This window comes from Brachyhypopomus gauderio, unplaced genomic scaffold (assembly GCF_052324685.1).
Source record: "Brachyhypopomus gauderio isolate BG-103 unplaced genomic scaffold, BGAUD_0.2 sc103, whole genome shotgun sequence".
NCBI lineage: Eukaryota > Metazoa > Chordata > Actinopteri > Gymnotiformes > Hypopomidae > Brachyhypopomus > Brachyhypopomus gauderio.
Window position 1 is genome coordinate 260297 of NW_027506924.1, and position 16114 is coordinate 276410.

Here is a 16114-nt window from a genome sequence, read left to right on the forward strand (position 1 = left end):
GTTCAACTATATTTCCCCTGTATGGGCAACCCGTGTCTCATAAGTTACAAGCTGCACACACGCATACCGGCACAAGCAGCGAAGCCAAAAGAACGAGAGAACGCGGATGGAAGGCAACGGAGATCTGGCTCAAAAAGGTTAAAATGCTCAAACAGACGAGGTGGAGGGAAAGAAAGGTGGGGGCACAAAGCTGGGGGAGCAGAGAGGTGCGGGGGTGGAAGGGGGGAGACAAAGACACAGGCGATAAGAGCCTGGAGGCTTATATCACTCACCCACTGCCCCTGTTCTCTCCATCTGTTCTCTCTCCCTCTTTCCTTCTCTCCAGCTCTGTCCGTCTCTCTCTCCTCTCACCACCAGTGACTTTATGAAGACCCCTATGCAGGAAACAGGAATTGCTATCAGTAATAAATAACTGGTACTGCAGAAGTAAAAAAAAAAAAAAAAAAAACCCTGAAAAACAAATTTTATACAAAATGTAATGTAAGGTTTTTCCCAAGGAATGGAGAATGAAAAATTCTGGAGAGAAATACATGACCCAAACAAAAATGATCATTTATGGCATGCCTGACATGTATTCGTGTATGGCTGAACCATGTTCCACACTCTACACCACCACTGGAATTCCTTTCCACCCCCACTGGCGATGTGTGGCCCACGCTGAGATTTGACCTCTGGCTGCTGTGTCAATTATTCGGAGATGGCGATAGCGACGTCTCCATCAGCTAATCAAAATAAATCACCAGGGCAGCAGAAAGTGAATGTTGTAAAGCTGTCGGTGACTGCCCGGGAGACCTGCGGCGGCACACAGATCCATTATAGCGAGCCGAGCAGGGGTGAGTCAGCACATTTGGGTCCTCTGAATAGGCCCTGGCCCGCAGCCACGACTCGCTGATGAAATCCTCCGCGGCGTTCTAGGGACTCTTCTCCGTCGTCCGATTGTGGGTAAATCCACGCCGCGAGGTTTCTCGCTCGAGCTACAAGCGCATGCAATTAACGAAGTATAATGAGAAAGCGCATCTCTCTCAGTTCATGGAAGTTGTTGAACAGACAGCGGGGGGGGGGGGTACGGGCGCCAAAACGCACGATTCCAAACGATTGGAAGGCGCCGTGGTGGAGGTGCACTTCCGTCTGATGTCACTGCGGCACTGCGGCAGGCCGGACGCACACAACTGGTACTATCCTGTTCTTTTGAAGTCACAGGAGGTGTAAACAAGCTTGTCCTTTGAAACGAAGAATAGAGAATAGGTCCTATTTATTGGAGGTTTCTTTCATGGGCTCCAGTTAACATGAGTACATATGACATAATTCAGAGGAACAGAATATATTTTATTATTAGGCCTTCAATATACAGTATGAAACATCTGTGAAACATAGTTAACCCAGACTAGGCTCATAGTAACTTGGCAGCAACCAGGATTGTTGAGGGTAAGGGGGATCAGGGGAAGGACTGTTTACCAACAATGTACCATGACACAAATCGGTGGGGTAGCTATAGCTTTAAATATTCGATTTGATAGCTAAAATAATACCTTCGCAACACTTTTCAGAAGGTGGGTGCAGGAATCTTCAGGCTGTGGGAGTTTTCCTGCCGGCTGTGTGCTCAGCCTACAGGCCAGTTTCATATTACTGTGTGCCTGTCGCTGGGCCAGTCGCTCAGCACAGAGACCGTGAAGCGAACAACACTCCTTCGCTAGCAAGTCTCATTCATTCTTTCACCACACACACACACACACACACACACACACACACACACACACACACACACACACACACACCTCGCAGTTGGCAGCAAATTCCATTTTCCTCACCGAGCGGGGTCTCCTATACCTGAGGCATCGGAGCGTTAAAAACGCCGCGGATAGCGGAGTCATTTAGGTGCCATTTCATGGCCCTGCCACGCTGCACCTACAGCCTCTAGAATGTTCTGGAATGGATTGCTGTGACACGGTGGAATATTCCTATTACACTAATGTGGGCGCCCGTGGAGATGGGCCCAACACAGCTGGCAGTGGCCGATGACACAATGAAGGCAGGGAATATTTGCGTGTAATACCTACCAGATGAGAAAGTTATAGGCCTATAGTGTGGTGAGTGTCAGAATAGTTTACATGATGTTGAAACATCAGAACGTGGCGACATGATGAAACTGTTCTATGCAACCCACACACATGGTCTTTTACGGCGTCGTCTTGCATCAGGTGTCCCGTTTGTACACACAGACTGATCACATTACATGTCACAGCTCCATGGCTCTATACCCAGTAGGCTGTAGAACATTTTACAGCCATGTGTAAGCTGTAATCCATCCCTGCTGGCACTCCTGAACTGAAGCCAGCTCACTCACTGACCACACAAGTCTGGTCTAATGTATCAAGCCTCATAGGCCTGCTTTTGACCAAAGGACAGATGCCCAATGCCACCTTAGCTCCCTTCTGAAAACAATTGTCTCTCTCTCTCTCTCTCTCTCTCTCTCTCTCTCTCTCTCTCTCTCTCTCTCTCTCTCTCTCTCTCTCTCTCTCTTCTCTCTCTCTCTCTCTCTCTCTCTCTCTCTCTCTCTCTCTCTCTCTCTCTCTCACACACACACACACACACACACACACAGGTTTGTATAAAGTTTATGATTAATATAGTACATATAAACGTCTGACAAAGCATTGTCAAGGTAGTAAAAAATGCCATTCAAAAAGATTTGTCAAGATTTCTAAAAGAAACATGAGATACACCATCTTGCTTTTTAGGTGCAACAAAAAAGATCTGCAGGGTTGCACAGGTGCAGCAGTGATGAGGGGGCGGGCCCAGGCAGGGTCAGAGGTCACCTTAGAAGAGCGATACCAAACTGAATGGACTGTGATGATCCTCATTCCTCATTCTGACGAGCCGATTGTGTGAAACGATTGCGTTTACAATCCTGGTTTTTACACTACATTTTCACCATTGTCTCCATTCACAGCCAGTTCCGTAAATAAATACAGGGACTTTCAATTTCCTTTCTGGGGTTACAGAGCACTATATCCCTGCTCAGACACACAAGGGCTTGATAACTACATGATGAGCTGCATCAGGAGTTCTGAGGAAGAGAGGAACCACTGGAATACAAGCCCCTCCTCCAACTCACCCAGTCCAGCACGTGGAGGGTTTGGTAATTGTGTGACAAACCGAATCAGGTGTGTTGGATCAGAAGAAACACAAAAGGCTCTGGTGTTGGCGTCTGACACCCCTGGTCTAAGTCAACCTACTGTGGTCACAGGAGACATTCTTACTTTTATCTACCAAGAAAAAATAAATAAAGATCTATCCAGCACCAAAATAGTGAACCATCTGGAAGAAGAGATAGGGTGTGAAGAGAGAGAGAGAGAGAGAGAGAAAGAGAGAGAGAGGGAAGGCAAACAGGATAGATAGTTAGAGGAAGAATAACGGGAGAAAGCAGCATGTCTGCAGACAGCACAGAGCGGAGGTGTGTGTCTCCGTGGTGACGGGTGGTGGGGGATGATTGACATGAGGCGACACATGTCAGGTGGCTCGTCTGTGTGAGTGGCGATGTGCCTGAAGCACTCCGCCGGACCAGACAGGTGAGACCGACACCTGAGTGTTATCAGCGCCGCTGGAACACAAGCTCCTGGTGCAGTGTGGAGAAACGGGCCGCATGAAATTCAGATAATCGGGCAAATTATTGTCATTCCTGTCATATCGAACCAACTGTGGTGCATTTAACATGTGGTCACAAGAACTCTTAACAGCAAAATGACCCAAACTTGCATATAAAAATAGTAGTTGGAAACTAAATTTTTGCTTGAATTATTGCAATTATTGGTAACTACTGTAATCAATTCCATTACTGTATGGACTAACATGTTCTACCTTTCTAACAAATATGTCCAAGTATTTTACTTGAGTACAATTTAAATGAGATGTAAAAAAAACATTAAAGAGTTGAGCTCAGGTTACAATACTGGCAGTTTAAAAATGCCTTTACAACATAACTTCACAATGAGCTCGGTTCTATTTCAGTGGATACCAAAAATACTTTAGAAGCTCGGGGTCCTTCTGCCACTGTTATTTGTTGGAAATCCACTTCCACATAATTCAGTTTGACTTCTAGTACACTATACTTAACCCATGATTTCAGCCAAGGCTGATGGAGGGTGGGATTCATTTAGGTCAGAGTTGACCATGTTCAGATTATTAGCAAACATATTATTTTCAACGTTTTGTTTTGTTTCAGACTTGTCCATCTTGATGGTTCACATTCATAATTGGAAGTGACCTGTATCTGTCTGCAATGTGAACGCATCTGTCCTTCGAAACGTGTGCACTGATACACCTTTGCACATCACCTGCATCACCGCCAATCAAAAAACATTGCGAGATGACTCATTGCGAGATGCGAGATGAAACGGGCGCATGGCTAGTGAACGTACCACATTTTGTGCTAGAAGACATGGAGTAGTTCATCAGCTGAACACAACCGTGGCCAAGAACCCTGAAACAGAGCCAGTTGGCTCGCGTTTGTTGGCTTCGGGTTCACACACAAATACTCAATCCAGGCCATGGATCGATAGCGCAATTGCATACATCTCTTTCTGGAAGCACGTTTGCAAAATGTTAGCCACTAGGTTTGTCCATTTACTGCTGTTTATTATTTTCTATGGATAAAAGCACTGAAGTGGCACAGTGCTTTTAGAATTTATGACATTTCACCGTTTAGCGCCCATGCCAGGAAGGAAACGTTTTTGCACGTATGCTCTCAGTACACGTGCTGCACAAGGGTGAGCTACAGTAATCTTGCTGTAGTCCTATGGAAGTTGGGTTTTTTAGGACATATACAAATGCACAATGGTCAGCATGAGCGTGGGTTCAGCATGCATATTCGGACTTCATCCTCTGCCTGTTCTCCAGCCTTACTGTATAGGAAACAAGACCTAGAACAAACTCATCTACAGCAGCTATCCATTTTGGTCACAAGCTGACATTCTCAATGAAAATTCCATCTCTGGGAGAGAAGCTTGTGAATGTAGCTATCCGGCCACGATCCACTTTCTTTTTTAGTTGTTTGTGCTGAACCTTGAATCTGATTTGAGGAAGTCAAAAGCCGACCTTAACCGTCTGGACATCAACATCTTTGCCAGCAACAGTCCTGCCAGGGCTTGTGAGGAGATATGATAGCTGAACAGAAACCATGAGGCAGGCTCCCATATTTCCTTTCTTGCATCATTCCTTCCTCAAATGCCTGAACTGCTCATCAATCCTGTCCATTAGAAGACAGAATGGTGCTGATGTTGCACGATGATCCATTCTGCCTCATGAATCCAGCAATCTCCTACCTTGTGAAACCGCAGCCATCACTGCTGAACACAAGCATTTGCGGGAACCTCCATCCACTCAATCAACAAGAACATTTTGCCAAGCAATGATCCTGCATAGTCCATATGGATATGAGAACATTCCCAGGGATGTAATGATGTATTTGGTGGGGACGTGGTCTTCTCAACATGCCAAACATTTACTGGCCTTGCTCTCAGTCCTGTGGTCCAGGCCCGGTCACCATAAGTAAGGCAGAGTGCATCTTGAGCATGCCCATGTGTGACTGATGCAACTTTTCCAGTAAGACTGATTGTCTTCAAGGTGGGATAACAATCCAAGCACCCCAATGGCTGCAGCCATCATGAGAACTCCGTGTCCACCATCAGGTGCAGCATGACAGAAATTAAGGGTCTTCGATCTCATGCCATCTTTGCAAGATACAGTCATGCATTCGTGCATGTGAGAACACATGTCTGGACATCCATCTTTTCATTTGTGACTCAATGTTTACTGTGTGCATTATCCATTATATCCTATAATCTCTTCTCCTTCCTCCTCTTCCAGATCTTACACTGGAAGTCTCCTCAGAGCGTTAGCATTGCATTGATATCTGCCAGATTTGTAAACATTCTGACAGTCATATGTTTGTAGCAGAGTTTACCACTGAAGTTATGGGGAAACATCTGGTCTCATTTCTCTGAACAAGGAGATCTATGGGCCTGTGGTCTGTGCAAATCATGAATATGCAACCACAGTAATTTATGAACTCTGGTTCCAAAATTCAATATACAGTCCTTCTCTATCTAACTGTGAATATGTTTTATCAGAAGGTGTCAGAATTGTTTTCAGAATGCTCTTGACAAATACAAGATGTCTAAGTACAGCATCTATTTATTTTCTTAGATGTTCATCACTTTCAGAACTTGACACAAATGTCATCCAAGTTTACACTTGGGACACTTTGGGAATGCCCTACAACAAACCCTCAATCATCCGTTCAAATATGGATAGTGCAAAAACATCCCAAAAGGGAGATGGCTCTGTGTACACACCTTGTGTTGCAGTGTTACGGTGATGGAGAGTAGTGCTGGACGGTATACCGGCTTGCACCGAAAACCAGTGTTTATTTTTGTTATCATAAGAATTTTTCATAAACCGGCCACTCTGGTTTAAATAGCCTTCACGTGTCCGGAACACAGCACGGTCGTTAATTGTTTTTCAAGGGACTCTTTTTATTGCTGTGCCGCTAAGCACAAATACAACAGAGCGCAAATCTAGCTTGCTGAAAACAAGGGACATTCTGAACCACAAATTCTACCAAACATTGAAGTAAAAGATGATGCCCCCAAGAAACTTTTGCCAAAGAAAGGAACTGTGTCTGATGTCAGGAAGTACATAGGGTTTTAAAGTTCGGACGTGGACCAAACCGTCACTTACTGCAAATGCTGTCGAGCAAAAGCTGCTTGTACTTGACGCGTCGCGACTGGCGCGAAGGTCCGCGTGGCAAAAATGCGCGTTCCGCTCTTCAGCACTTTGTTTTGCGCCAAGTTATGTTTGCAGGGTTCATACCAAGGTTATAATCGTTAACGAAAACGAACGAAAAAACGAAAACTAATATTGAAAAAAACATTTTCATTAACTGAAATAAATAATAACGGTAATTAATAGAAAAAAACGATAACTAACTATAACTATATTACATGTTTAGAAAACTAACTAAAACGTACTGAAATTATAGATAGGATACCCTTCGTTTTCGTGTTTGTCAGTTTATTTATAAGTCTTGTGAACTGGTATGAGATCGATCTTTTTCAGTAGTAGTTTTACATTAGCTGGCAGAAGCGTACGACACCTCATGGTCCGTCACGTCTCTTGTTTAGAGCTCCTGCTCGCTATGCTAGCCTGCACAATTATGACAACAAAAGTTGGGATAACACGGCGAGTCCTGTATGGGATTTTTTAAATATGACTACAAGAAAGACTACATGTCTTGTAGTGGAAACAGGTGATAAAATATATGGAGTAGTTCTCAAGAGGAAAAACCCCACGAATCTCAAAGTTCACACAAGAGGACTAACTGCCAGTATTGACAAGCTAGCCTCTTAAGTAGCTCCGCTGAAAGAGAAGCACCATCCCGGCTAGGTAGCACCGGGAAGGAGAACTGTAATGGACCGTCTTCACCAGTGATCAAATAGCTGCTGGTTAGTTAATGCAGAAAAACCGCAAGCGGGTGGATGCACTAGTTAATGTGTTGAGACTGGATGTCAACACGACTGTGTTACTCGATTGCCTTCACAAATGGCGCATTTCCACTAGGGCCTGCTTGGCGCAGTACGGTTCGGTACGGGTCGATTCGCAACGGAACGGTACGGTCGCGTTGTGTTTCCATTACAATGGTGAACCACCCCAATGTGGGTGGAGTCGCTGTTGGCGCGCGGGTTGTAGTGTCGTGACATAATTTGTATACGACCACAACACCGGTCGACGCCCCTTAACACATAGCATTATTGTATCTTATTTATCTTTATCTTCATTATTGTATGTGATTGCTCTAATTATTGATAATAATTTGGTATTACTCAAACAGGCTGAACACACCCTGCATAAAAAGCATCAGTCATACAATCAAATGAAATCAAACTTTATTATGAAATATAGATATTTAAAGTACAACATATGTAAATAATATAGTTATAGTTTTAAAAAAGTGCAAAAAGCAAATATATACGTATAGCTTTATATGAAATAAATATTTATAGTACTACAAGCAACATTTTGTGTGCTTTTACTGGCGTCTGTCTCGCATGGTGTTCACAAGTTCGCCAAGCACCCCGAGGAAAGCCCGGTTGAAGGAAACATTTTCCGCCAACTCCGCTCGCCTCGTCAGTGGAAGGGGAATCTTGAACGTAAAAAATAACAAATATTAAACACAAGTATTCCCGTGAAAGCAACAACAATATAGCGTAACTGCACAAAATGTGTAGCACGTCATCGCTGCTCATGCTGTGTTTATGGCTACAGCTAACTAGCAACTAGCAAGGCTAAGAGCTAGCTATTGTACAGTAGTGACTGTGGTGGTAACATTAACTACAAACACAGCTCTAAATTCCTGCGTTTACAATAGATGCGTTCATATTACGTTCATATTACATCTTTTACGAGCCTAGTAGTAAAACTGTGAAATCACAATACACTCACCATTCTCCGTGGCCTCCAGCACCGACATTGTCCAGCACGTTTTCTCTTCCGTTACTGGCTGGCCGGTGACCGTATATGACATCCATTTGCTGGAACCATTTCCAGTCTTTGCGGTTTGCTCCGCTGCGTCCGTTATGGTCCTTCACCGCCCGGTAATCGCGTTAAGCTTTTTTAGCTTGGACCGACCGGCACTGCTGAACGGACCGCTGGTAGCCATGAGTGGCCATTAGCGCGGAAACCTCGCTAAAAACCTTTACATTTCTAGTGGCCCCGTCCAGTTCGCCCTGGATTTTTTGATCGCTGATTATTAACAGAAAGGTTTGTACCTCGGCGTTTGACCAGGGAACAGACTTCGCTCCTTGGGTTTTAAAAATGGCTGAGGAGTCCATAGCATAGCGGAGGAGTCGCTCTCCTGACGCAACCTGTGACGACACTCCCTGGCCAATCAGTGTCATGCTGTTCCTCCACGTCACAGAACTGTACCGCTTCGGAACGGTTAGAACCTCGAGCGAGTCGGTACGAAAAAAGTACCCGAAGGGGCCGGCTCACAGGGTACTGGTACTAATGGAAACACTCACAAACCGTCGCGAATCGAACCGTACCGCGCCAAGCAGGCCCTAGTGGAAATGCGCCAAAAGTTTGGCTTTTCACGCGAACCAAAATAGGGTTACGCTCCTATGTTCGTGTCCGTCAATCTTAGTCTGGCAATTTTCAGCAGCAATATTACACATTTTGCACTTAAGGCTTCTATCTTGTGGACTGTTGGTTGTTCAACAGTAATTAAATGCATTTTTTAAAATGGTATCTTTTGATGAGTTTTTATTACACAATATTTACTTTGGACTTTTTGAATCCTGCACCTGACAAATAACCCAAAGTATAAAAAAAAACTAAAACTAATACTAGAACTAATGAAAACTAAACTAAAACTAAGCTTTAAAAAAATTATTAAAACTAGTAAAAACTAGCAAACATGCTCTAAAAACTAATTAAAACTAACTGAATTAGAAAAAAAAAAGTCACAATGAAATAAAAACTAAACTATAATGAAAAATCCAAAACTATTATAACCTTGGTTCATACACCTTTACAAAGTGGAATTCAAGCACTTTCAAGGTCCATTTCAATATTTTCCAGCACCTCAGCTTAATCAAGTTACATATTTATACAAATACACATATGGTCGAAATGATCACATTAAAAGAGATGGTACCGTCTCCCCAGTATTCAACCACTGTTATTATTTTTTGTTTAAATATTATGGTATTTAATTAAAGGTAAGATATTTGGGACTTTTCAGTACAACACAACCATTGACAAGCAGCCTTGTCTACTTTAGGTCTAAATACCTCTTATTTGTTATTAACAAACTGGTGTGCAATTCATAATATTACGTGTAGCTGGTTCACATAAGTTGTATAAACCTACAATTTTGATGTCTGAAAAATGTTTTAAATAAAAGGTTTTGCATTGTTACAGCAACCGTCATGCTTGTATTGTAATACATGTATTACATGTAATACTTAGGTGGAGACATTTATTCTTTTCGTAATCAATGCAGTTAACACATCATGCATGGGGGGAAAAAACTGTCAAATACCGTGAAACCGATATAATTTTGAAAAATACCGTGATATAGAATTTTGGTCATATCGCCCAGCACTAATGGAGAGACTGTAATATGGATAGTGGAAAAATTGTGAATATTTACAACTGAACTGCCCTATGCTCAAGATAATAAACAAAAACCATACCTCTAGCCATACCCATACCTACCTTAACCTATAGCCTACATAAGAAAAGTACAAAAAAATCTACCCTAACTTTCTATAACAAAAACAAGGAGAACGTGATATTAAAGAAAAAGTGGCCATTTGGGCCGAGTTACCAGACGACTATACAGACAAAGACAATTTTCACGAATATACAAAATATATACAACCGCTACCAAAACCAGAAGGGACAAATCCAGAATCGAGATCAGGGTATAATACACAAAAGTCAAGAAAACAAGAATGTCGAGTCAGAGTTTTTAGCCAACACACACACACACACACACACACACACACACAAGACGCCAAACCACACCAGAATGGATAAAGAATCTCTCCGTTTCGGAGAGATTTGCAGGTCTTTTGAATGCGGAACTGTGGGCAGGGTTGCCAGGTCCTACAAAAATATCCCATACAAAGTCAGTGTAAAACCCGCCCTTCAGAAGCCTAAACTAGCCCAAAGCATATGTCTGCAGGGTTGCCAATTTTTCAAGATCACTTGGAGTGAGATTTGATCTTGGGAGGTCGAGATCTAACTTAAAAAACTCCCCAGATAAGACCACTAAGTCTTCCAACTTCAGTACGAGAAACTGCTCCAAGGACGAGACTATTTACAATTTATATTCACGGCAAATCCTAATGGTACCATCTGGCTTGAGAATTAATACCACTGGGGCAGCTCATTCTGAATGCATAATAGGGGCAATAACGCCTTCTTCCAATAGCCGATTGATGTCCGCTTCAACGTTGAGGCAGAATGGGAAAGGAACAGATCTTGGCCAGTACCTGCTGTATGGGGTGTGCAACATGTGGGTCCTACACCTTCAAGGTTCTTTCCAGTGCAAGTTTTAAGTTTGATTGAGGTGTCCTTGGTCTTTGAGCATTTTTAAATTTCTTTTTCAAAAATGGATTTACTCACTAATGAGACTAATCAGCCAGTATAGTTTGAACTCAATTTGTTTGCCCTGAACCTTCACCTCAACTTATCATTACATACGAATGGTTCCCTGAGCATATAGCTTCCACACATGCAACAGAATACACCAGACTGCCAATTTCAAGAGCCCCAGTGACCGTTCCTCTGTTCTGCTGCCAGTCTCAGAAATAACTTTCACACTTGACCAAACATACTGAACTCACAGAGCAAAGCATACCTGGGCCCAGACAAAAAAAAAAAACGCAAATTCATTAAGCGATTGTTGAATATGATTGAATGATTATTCTTGACAATTCAAAGTCCCGACTCTTGGCTATGGTAACACCAACACCTTCAGCCTTACTGTTTTAAAATATTCTGTTATTTTTTTTACATCTACAGTTTGCACACTACTTAATAGTAGGCCTATTTTGTTTTCTCCAGTTCTCCAGTTCTCTTTAGCTAACTTGCTTTGCCAGTAGGTAGTGTGGAAATTTTGCAATGGAAAAAATCCATATAAATCTCAGACCCTAGCCTAGATATGTTGTCCCTTACTGTGACCCATCATACGTTGTTTTGAACGATGTCGTCCTGAAGACCGTTCAGGAGGAGCATTAGCCAGAATAATCAATCGAAACACCCGATGAGAGTAACAAGGATAGATCGATCGAGGTTTGAAATCATGTGCGGTGAAGCAGCAGCCGGTTAAATGCTTCTACGAGTGCCGCTTTCTGTTGAGCTCAAGAAACCCGCATTCCCATCTCCAGGAAAAAAAAAAAACACAGTGGCATGTCACAAGGGACAGCGTCTACAAACACAGTGCTACAATTAAATGTGCTCACGGGGAAAGCGGCAGTCACCACGGGAACCGCTTCAAAGCCTGCTATTCAGGCTGTGCTTTTCAGTTTTGGTTATTTATTTTGTGTCTGACACTTTCATACATGCATAGAAGAAACATACATGTTGAAAGACTCATTTATACATCTGACTTCCTTTCCCTTAGTCCTGCTGAAGAATAAAACAGCTGGCATTCTGTCAACAGGGTTTGTTTTTTGGACACTTGCCTTTTTCCAACGCGTGTACTTGTGTCCCAACAGGGACCCTTACTTAACAATAGTCATGTGTTATTCCAAATCCCAGAAACTGGCCCACAAAAATCAGTAGTATTCTTAAATTCTTTGAATGCTGACCAGCTGTAGGGACACTGCAATCCCACTGACAGTTATAATAAACTCAGAAGCCACTTAGACACTCTTTAGATGCCAGTTTTACAGCTTAGCTAGGATATACCACTACTGACCAGCCTGTAAAATGTAGATTCTCCTAGATCTGTTCTCAAACAGTCGTGCATAGAGAACAAATGTAAAGTTTAACCCCTTGTTTAGCATGGAGTACCACCTGAGTATGAAGCTCATCCACTGGGGTGCCCACGGTTGCCACCCACAGCCCCTGTGTCAAAAGCAGCCCAGTATTTCTGTGCTTTTGTTCTACTGCTGTCGACATCGGAGACAGGGTAACAACTGGGGCAGGAAGAGGAGGGGCGGTGGTGCAGAGGGAGCTGACGGTTTTTGCAGTAGTCTGGATTAGGCTAATTGAAGTGTCATATTGTGGGTTGATTTTAGAGTTTGTAAATGGGTGCTGTCTGATGTACATTACCCTCTTTCCATTCAATAGGAATGATAAGTACACATACACACACACACACACACACACACACACACACACACACACACACACACACACACACACACACACACACACACACACAATTTCCCAAACCCATTATAGTTTCTGAAGGAAGGAAAGACCAGCATCACCTATATACCCTCAGCTCAGAATCAATGTTCTAAATCAACTAATACACTGGGCATTGAGACAATAACAGGCAATATTTATTATAGACAATATTTACCTTACAATTTTTGCAGACACATTTCACATTCAATATGGTTACTGGATATATGATTTAAATACTGGACATTCAGGGATAATGTGATGTTTGTCAGTCTCTTTAAAAGAGGGTAATTGGAGTCAGGTGTTTCAGTCAGTGAGGGTGTGGCCCTGACTCCTCCTGTGTGAGAACAGTTTGGCTGTTTGAACACCAGCGAGCAGCCAGAGGTGTCAAGTAACAAACTAAAAATACTAAGTATGACGATGTTGTGTGGGTGTATATATGGGGGTGAATGTATGTGAATTAGTGCTGTCAATTCCAGGTGCCGCGATTAAAAGTCCTCACCAGGATTTTACTCAAGCTTGCTAGATTTTCTAATTAGCAATCCAGGTAAAATTAGTGGAATCAACACAATCCAGGAAACCTGAGCAAAATCCTGGTGAGGACTTTTAATCGCGGCACCTGGAATTGACAGCACTAATGTGAATGTATATGAGGTTGAGTGTATGTTTGGGGACAGCTGGTTCTGGGTCGGGGGCTAGTCATGCCTGGTCCTCTCCCGGTTGCTCCCCTGTGGTTACTTCTCCCCTCAGAGGAGGGGTGCCTTGGGCTTTCGGGACCTGACTTGGTGCTCCGGCATGGCGGTTGGCCCGCTCCCCTGAGCGGTTGTGGTCCGGGGCGGCTCGGGGCTCCTCGGCGGGAGGGGGGCCCTGCCGGGTGATGGGTGGCTCTCGGGGGCGTGGGGTGCTGGGGCCTTGCTGCTGGCCCATGGTGGGGAGTGGGGTGGGAGGGGGCTGGGGGGTGGCTTCGTTTCCTCTGGTTCCCCTGGGCCTGCACTCCGTGGTTGGGGGGTGCTGTCCGGGGTCTCCCTCTCCCGACCGCTGAAGCGGGCATGCGGGGGTCACTGGGAAGTGCGGCCCTGGACCTCCACTGCTCCTGGAGGGGCCGCTGGCGTGCGGGATTCCCTGGTCTTTCTCTGCCTGCCTCTGGCCTCCGGGGGAATGTTGTCGCAGCTTTCTACCCTCGCTAGTAAGTGCATTCCGTGCATTTAGCCTATGTTGCACTTACATAAACACACACACTGACACACACATACATCAAAGTCATTTGTGCTGTATGTCTTAGGTACACTTTCTGCTCTTCTTTAAGGAGCAGCAGTTGGTGAACCATTGCAGTGGTCATTTGAGCTGCGTTTTCTGCCCTTCTGTATTTTTACTTTCTCTCCCCCTCTTTTCTCTCCTCCTCTTTTCTCTCCTCTCCTGTATGGTCCACCTAACCCCAATTATTGTTATCACTATTGTACTGTATTATGCAGAATTGTTTTCATTTGATCCGTACATAAAAACCAAGTTGTCCTCCAAAGATGGGGGGGCAAAAAAAAGAGACTCAAGAATTCATCCTTAATGCCATTTCCCCCTTACATTACTATTACTTTTACTTGTATAGTTTAAGTAGTTTTGAAACCAGTACTTTTACACTTTTACTTGAGTAAAAGACTGAGTTGATACATCGACTTCTACAGAAGTATTTTTAAACCCTAGTATCTATACTTCCACACAAGTAATGAATGTGAATACTTCTGACACCTTTGCAAGCGGCTTAGCAAAGCCTTATAGGAACTGAGGATTTTAGAAGAGAAACTGCTGAAGACAAGTCAACTACAAAGTTTTGCAAATGAAGGAAATTTCTGCACCATTGCTGCTCTGTCACAGAGTGGGTGTCCTACAGAAGTCACTGCAGATGCATGCCAAAGAATTCTTCAAGAAGTGACAAAAATCACAAAGGTGATAATTAAGCGTCTGCACATTTTCCATACACTTGCACAAGTGTTATTCAGAGGACCAGACCACCGCTTTCCATCAAACTACTCCTGCCTATTTGAAGTTGGCTAAAGACCACCGAGATGTTCCCTGTGACTACAAGTCACATGTTCTGCTGCCAGAGGGGATAAAAGTTTGTTCATCAAAGTCTGTGGTAAGTGTGCATGGCGTTATACTTGAAGGAACAGCATATGCCCATATATGTATAAAAACATCCCATACCAACAAATCTCTAATCGGCAGCCCAGCTGTGAGGAGGTTTGTGGGTAGGGATTGTGAGGGAATAATGGGGTGCTTTGCTGCCCCGGGGCCTGGATGGCGTGCAATCATTGAGAGGCTAATAAGTTTTAAGATGTATGAAAAATTTCTACAGTAAAAGGTCATGGGTCATGCGAGATGACGATAATCCAAGATGCAGAAGTAAATCAAGAGAGTGGCTTAGTGGAAGTGCTGTGTTTTTAGAAAGACTGAGAGTCCTGACCTCAATCCAACTAAAATGTCATGGTGTAATCTGAAGCAGGTCGTTTGAGACATCCCAAGATTGTGCTCTATAGAAGAATGAAGCACAAAGCCTCCTAGCAGCTGGACAGTGCAGGAGTGATCAGAACCTACAGACGTTAGCACTAATGAAGGATGTAACACTGGTTACAAAGTGTAATGGTTCAAATGCTATTTCCATCACTGATCTTAGTAGTTCAAACAATTTGCGCTATAAAGATGCAAAACTGTAAAATGCTAACATTTTTATTAAACAAGACTCCATCATGATGACAAAATCATCTTTAAGAAAGGTAGAAATAAATGGCAGCCAGCTCCAGAAACCACTGTCTGATGGCCCAGGTCTAGGCTAACAGTAGAAACGTGGTTACAAGAAACAATTCCAAGAGGAACATGCCTACAGGTGTTGGCACAGTGTTAAACACGCAGGACGAACATGTGCAGACAGCAGTCAGGGAGATGGACAAACGGAGTGCTTCCATGTGGACACCATTTAGGTTTAATTAACCATGAGGAGACAAGGAGGAAGAGACAGAAAGGGAGAAGATGGAGATCGAGAGAGAGGAAGAGATCTCGTTAGATTCTCATATGCAGGAAGCAGACTCGATGCCAGAGATTTGTCAGGTTTTAAACAGACAGCTCTTCGTTAAGTCTTGATTAAATCTAATCTGAGGATGGAGAATTCCAGCTTGTCTGGTTATGCCTCTGGTGTGAGACT

The 16114-nt window shown here is 43.6% G+C and overlaps 2 long non-coding RNA genes across 2 annotated transcripts in view; both read right to left on the bottom strand.

The window, feature by feature from the left end:
- Positions 1-272: 272 nt before the first annotated feature.
- The window catches only part of LOC143497226 (uncharacterized), a 46476-nt gene continuing 30634 nt past the window's right edge, over positions 273-16114 (bottom strand). Inside the window, exon 3 of the long non-coding RNA XR_013125749.1 lies at positions 273-374. This is a non-coding gene — a long non-coding RNA (uncharacterized LOC143497226). The remainder of the gene's footprint in view (positions 375-16114) is intronic.
- On the bottom strand, positions 7922-9132 carry LOC143497211 (uncharacterized). The gene is made up of 2 exons (XR_013125745.1): positions 8500-9132; positions 7922-8200 (listed from the first exon to the last, which is right to left on the bottom strand). It is a non-coding gene; the product is annotated as an uncharacterized LOC143497211 (long non-coding RNA).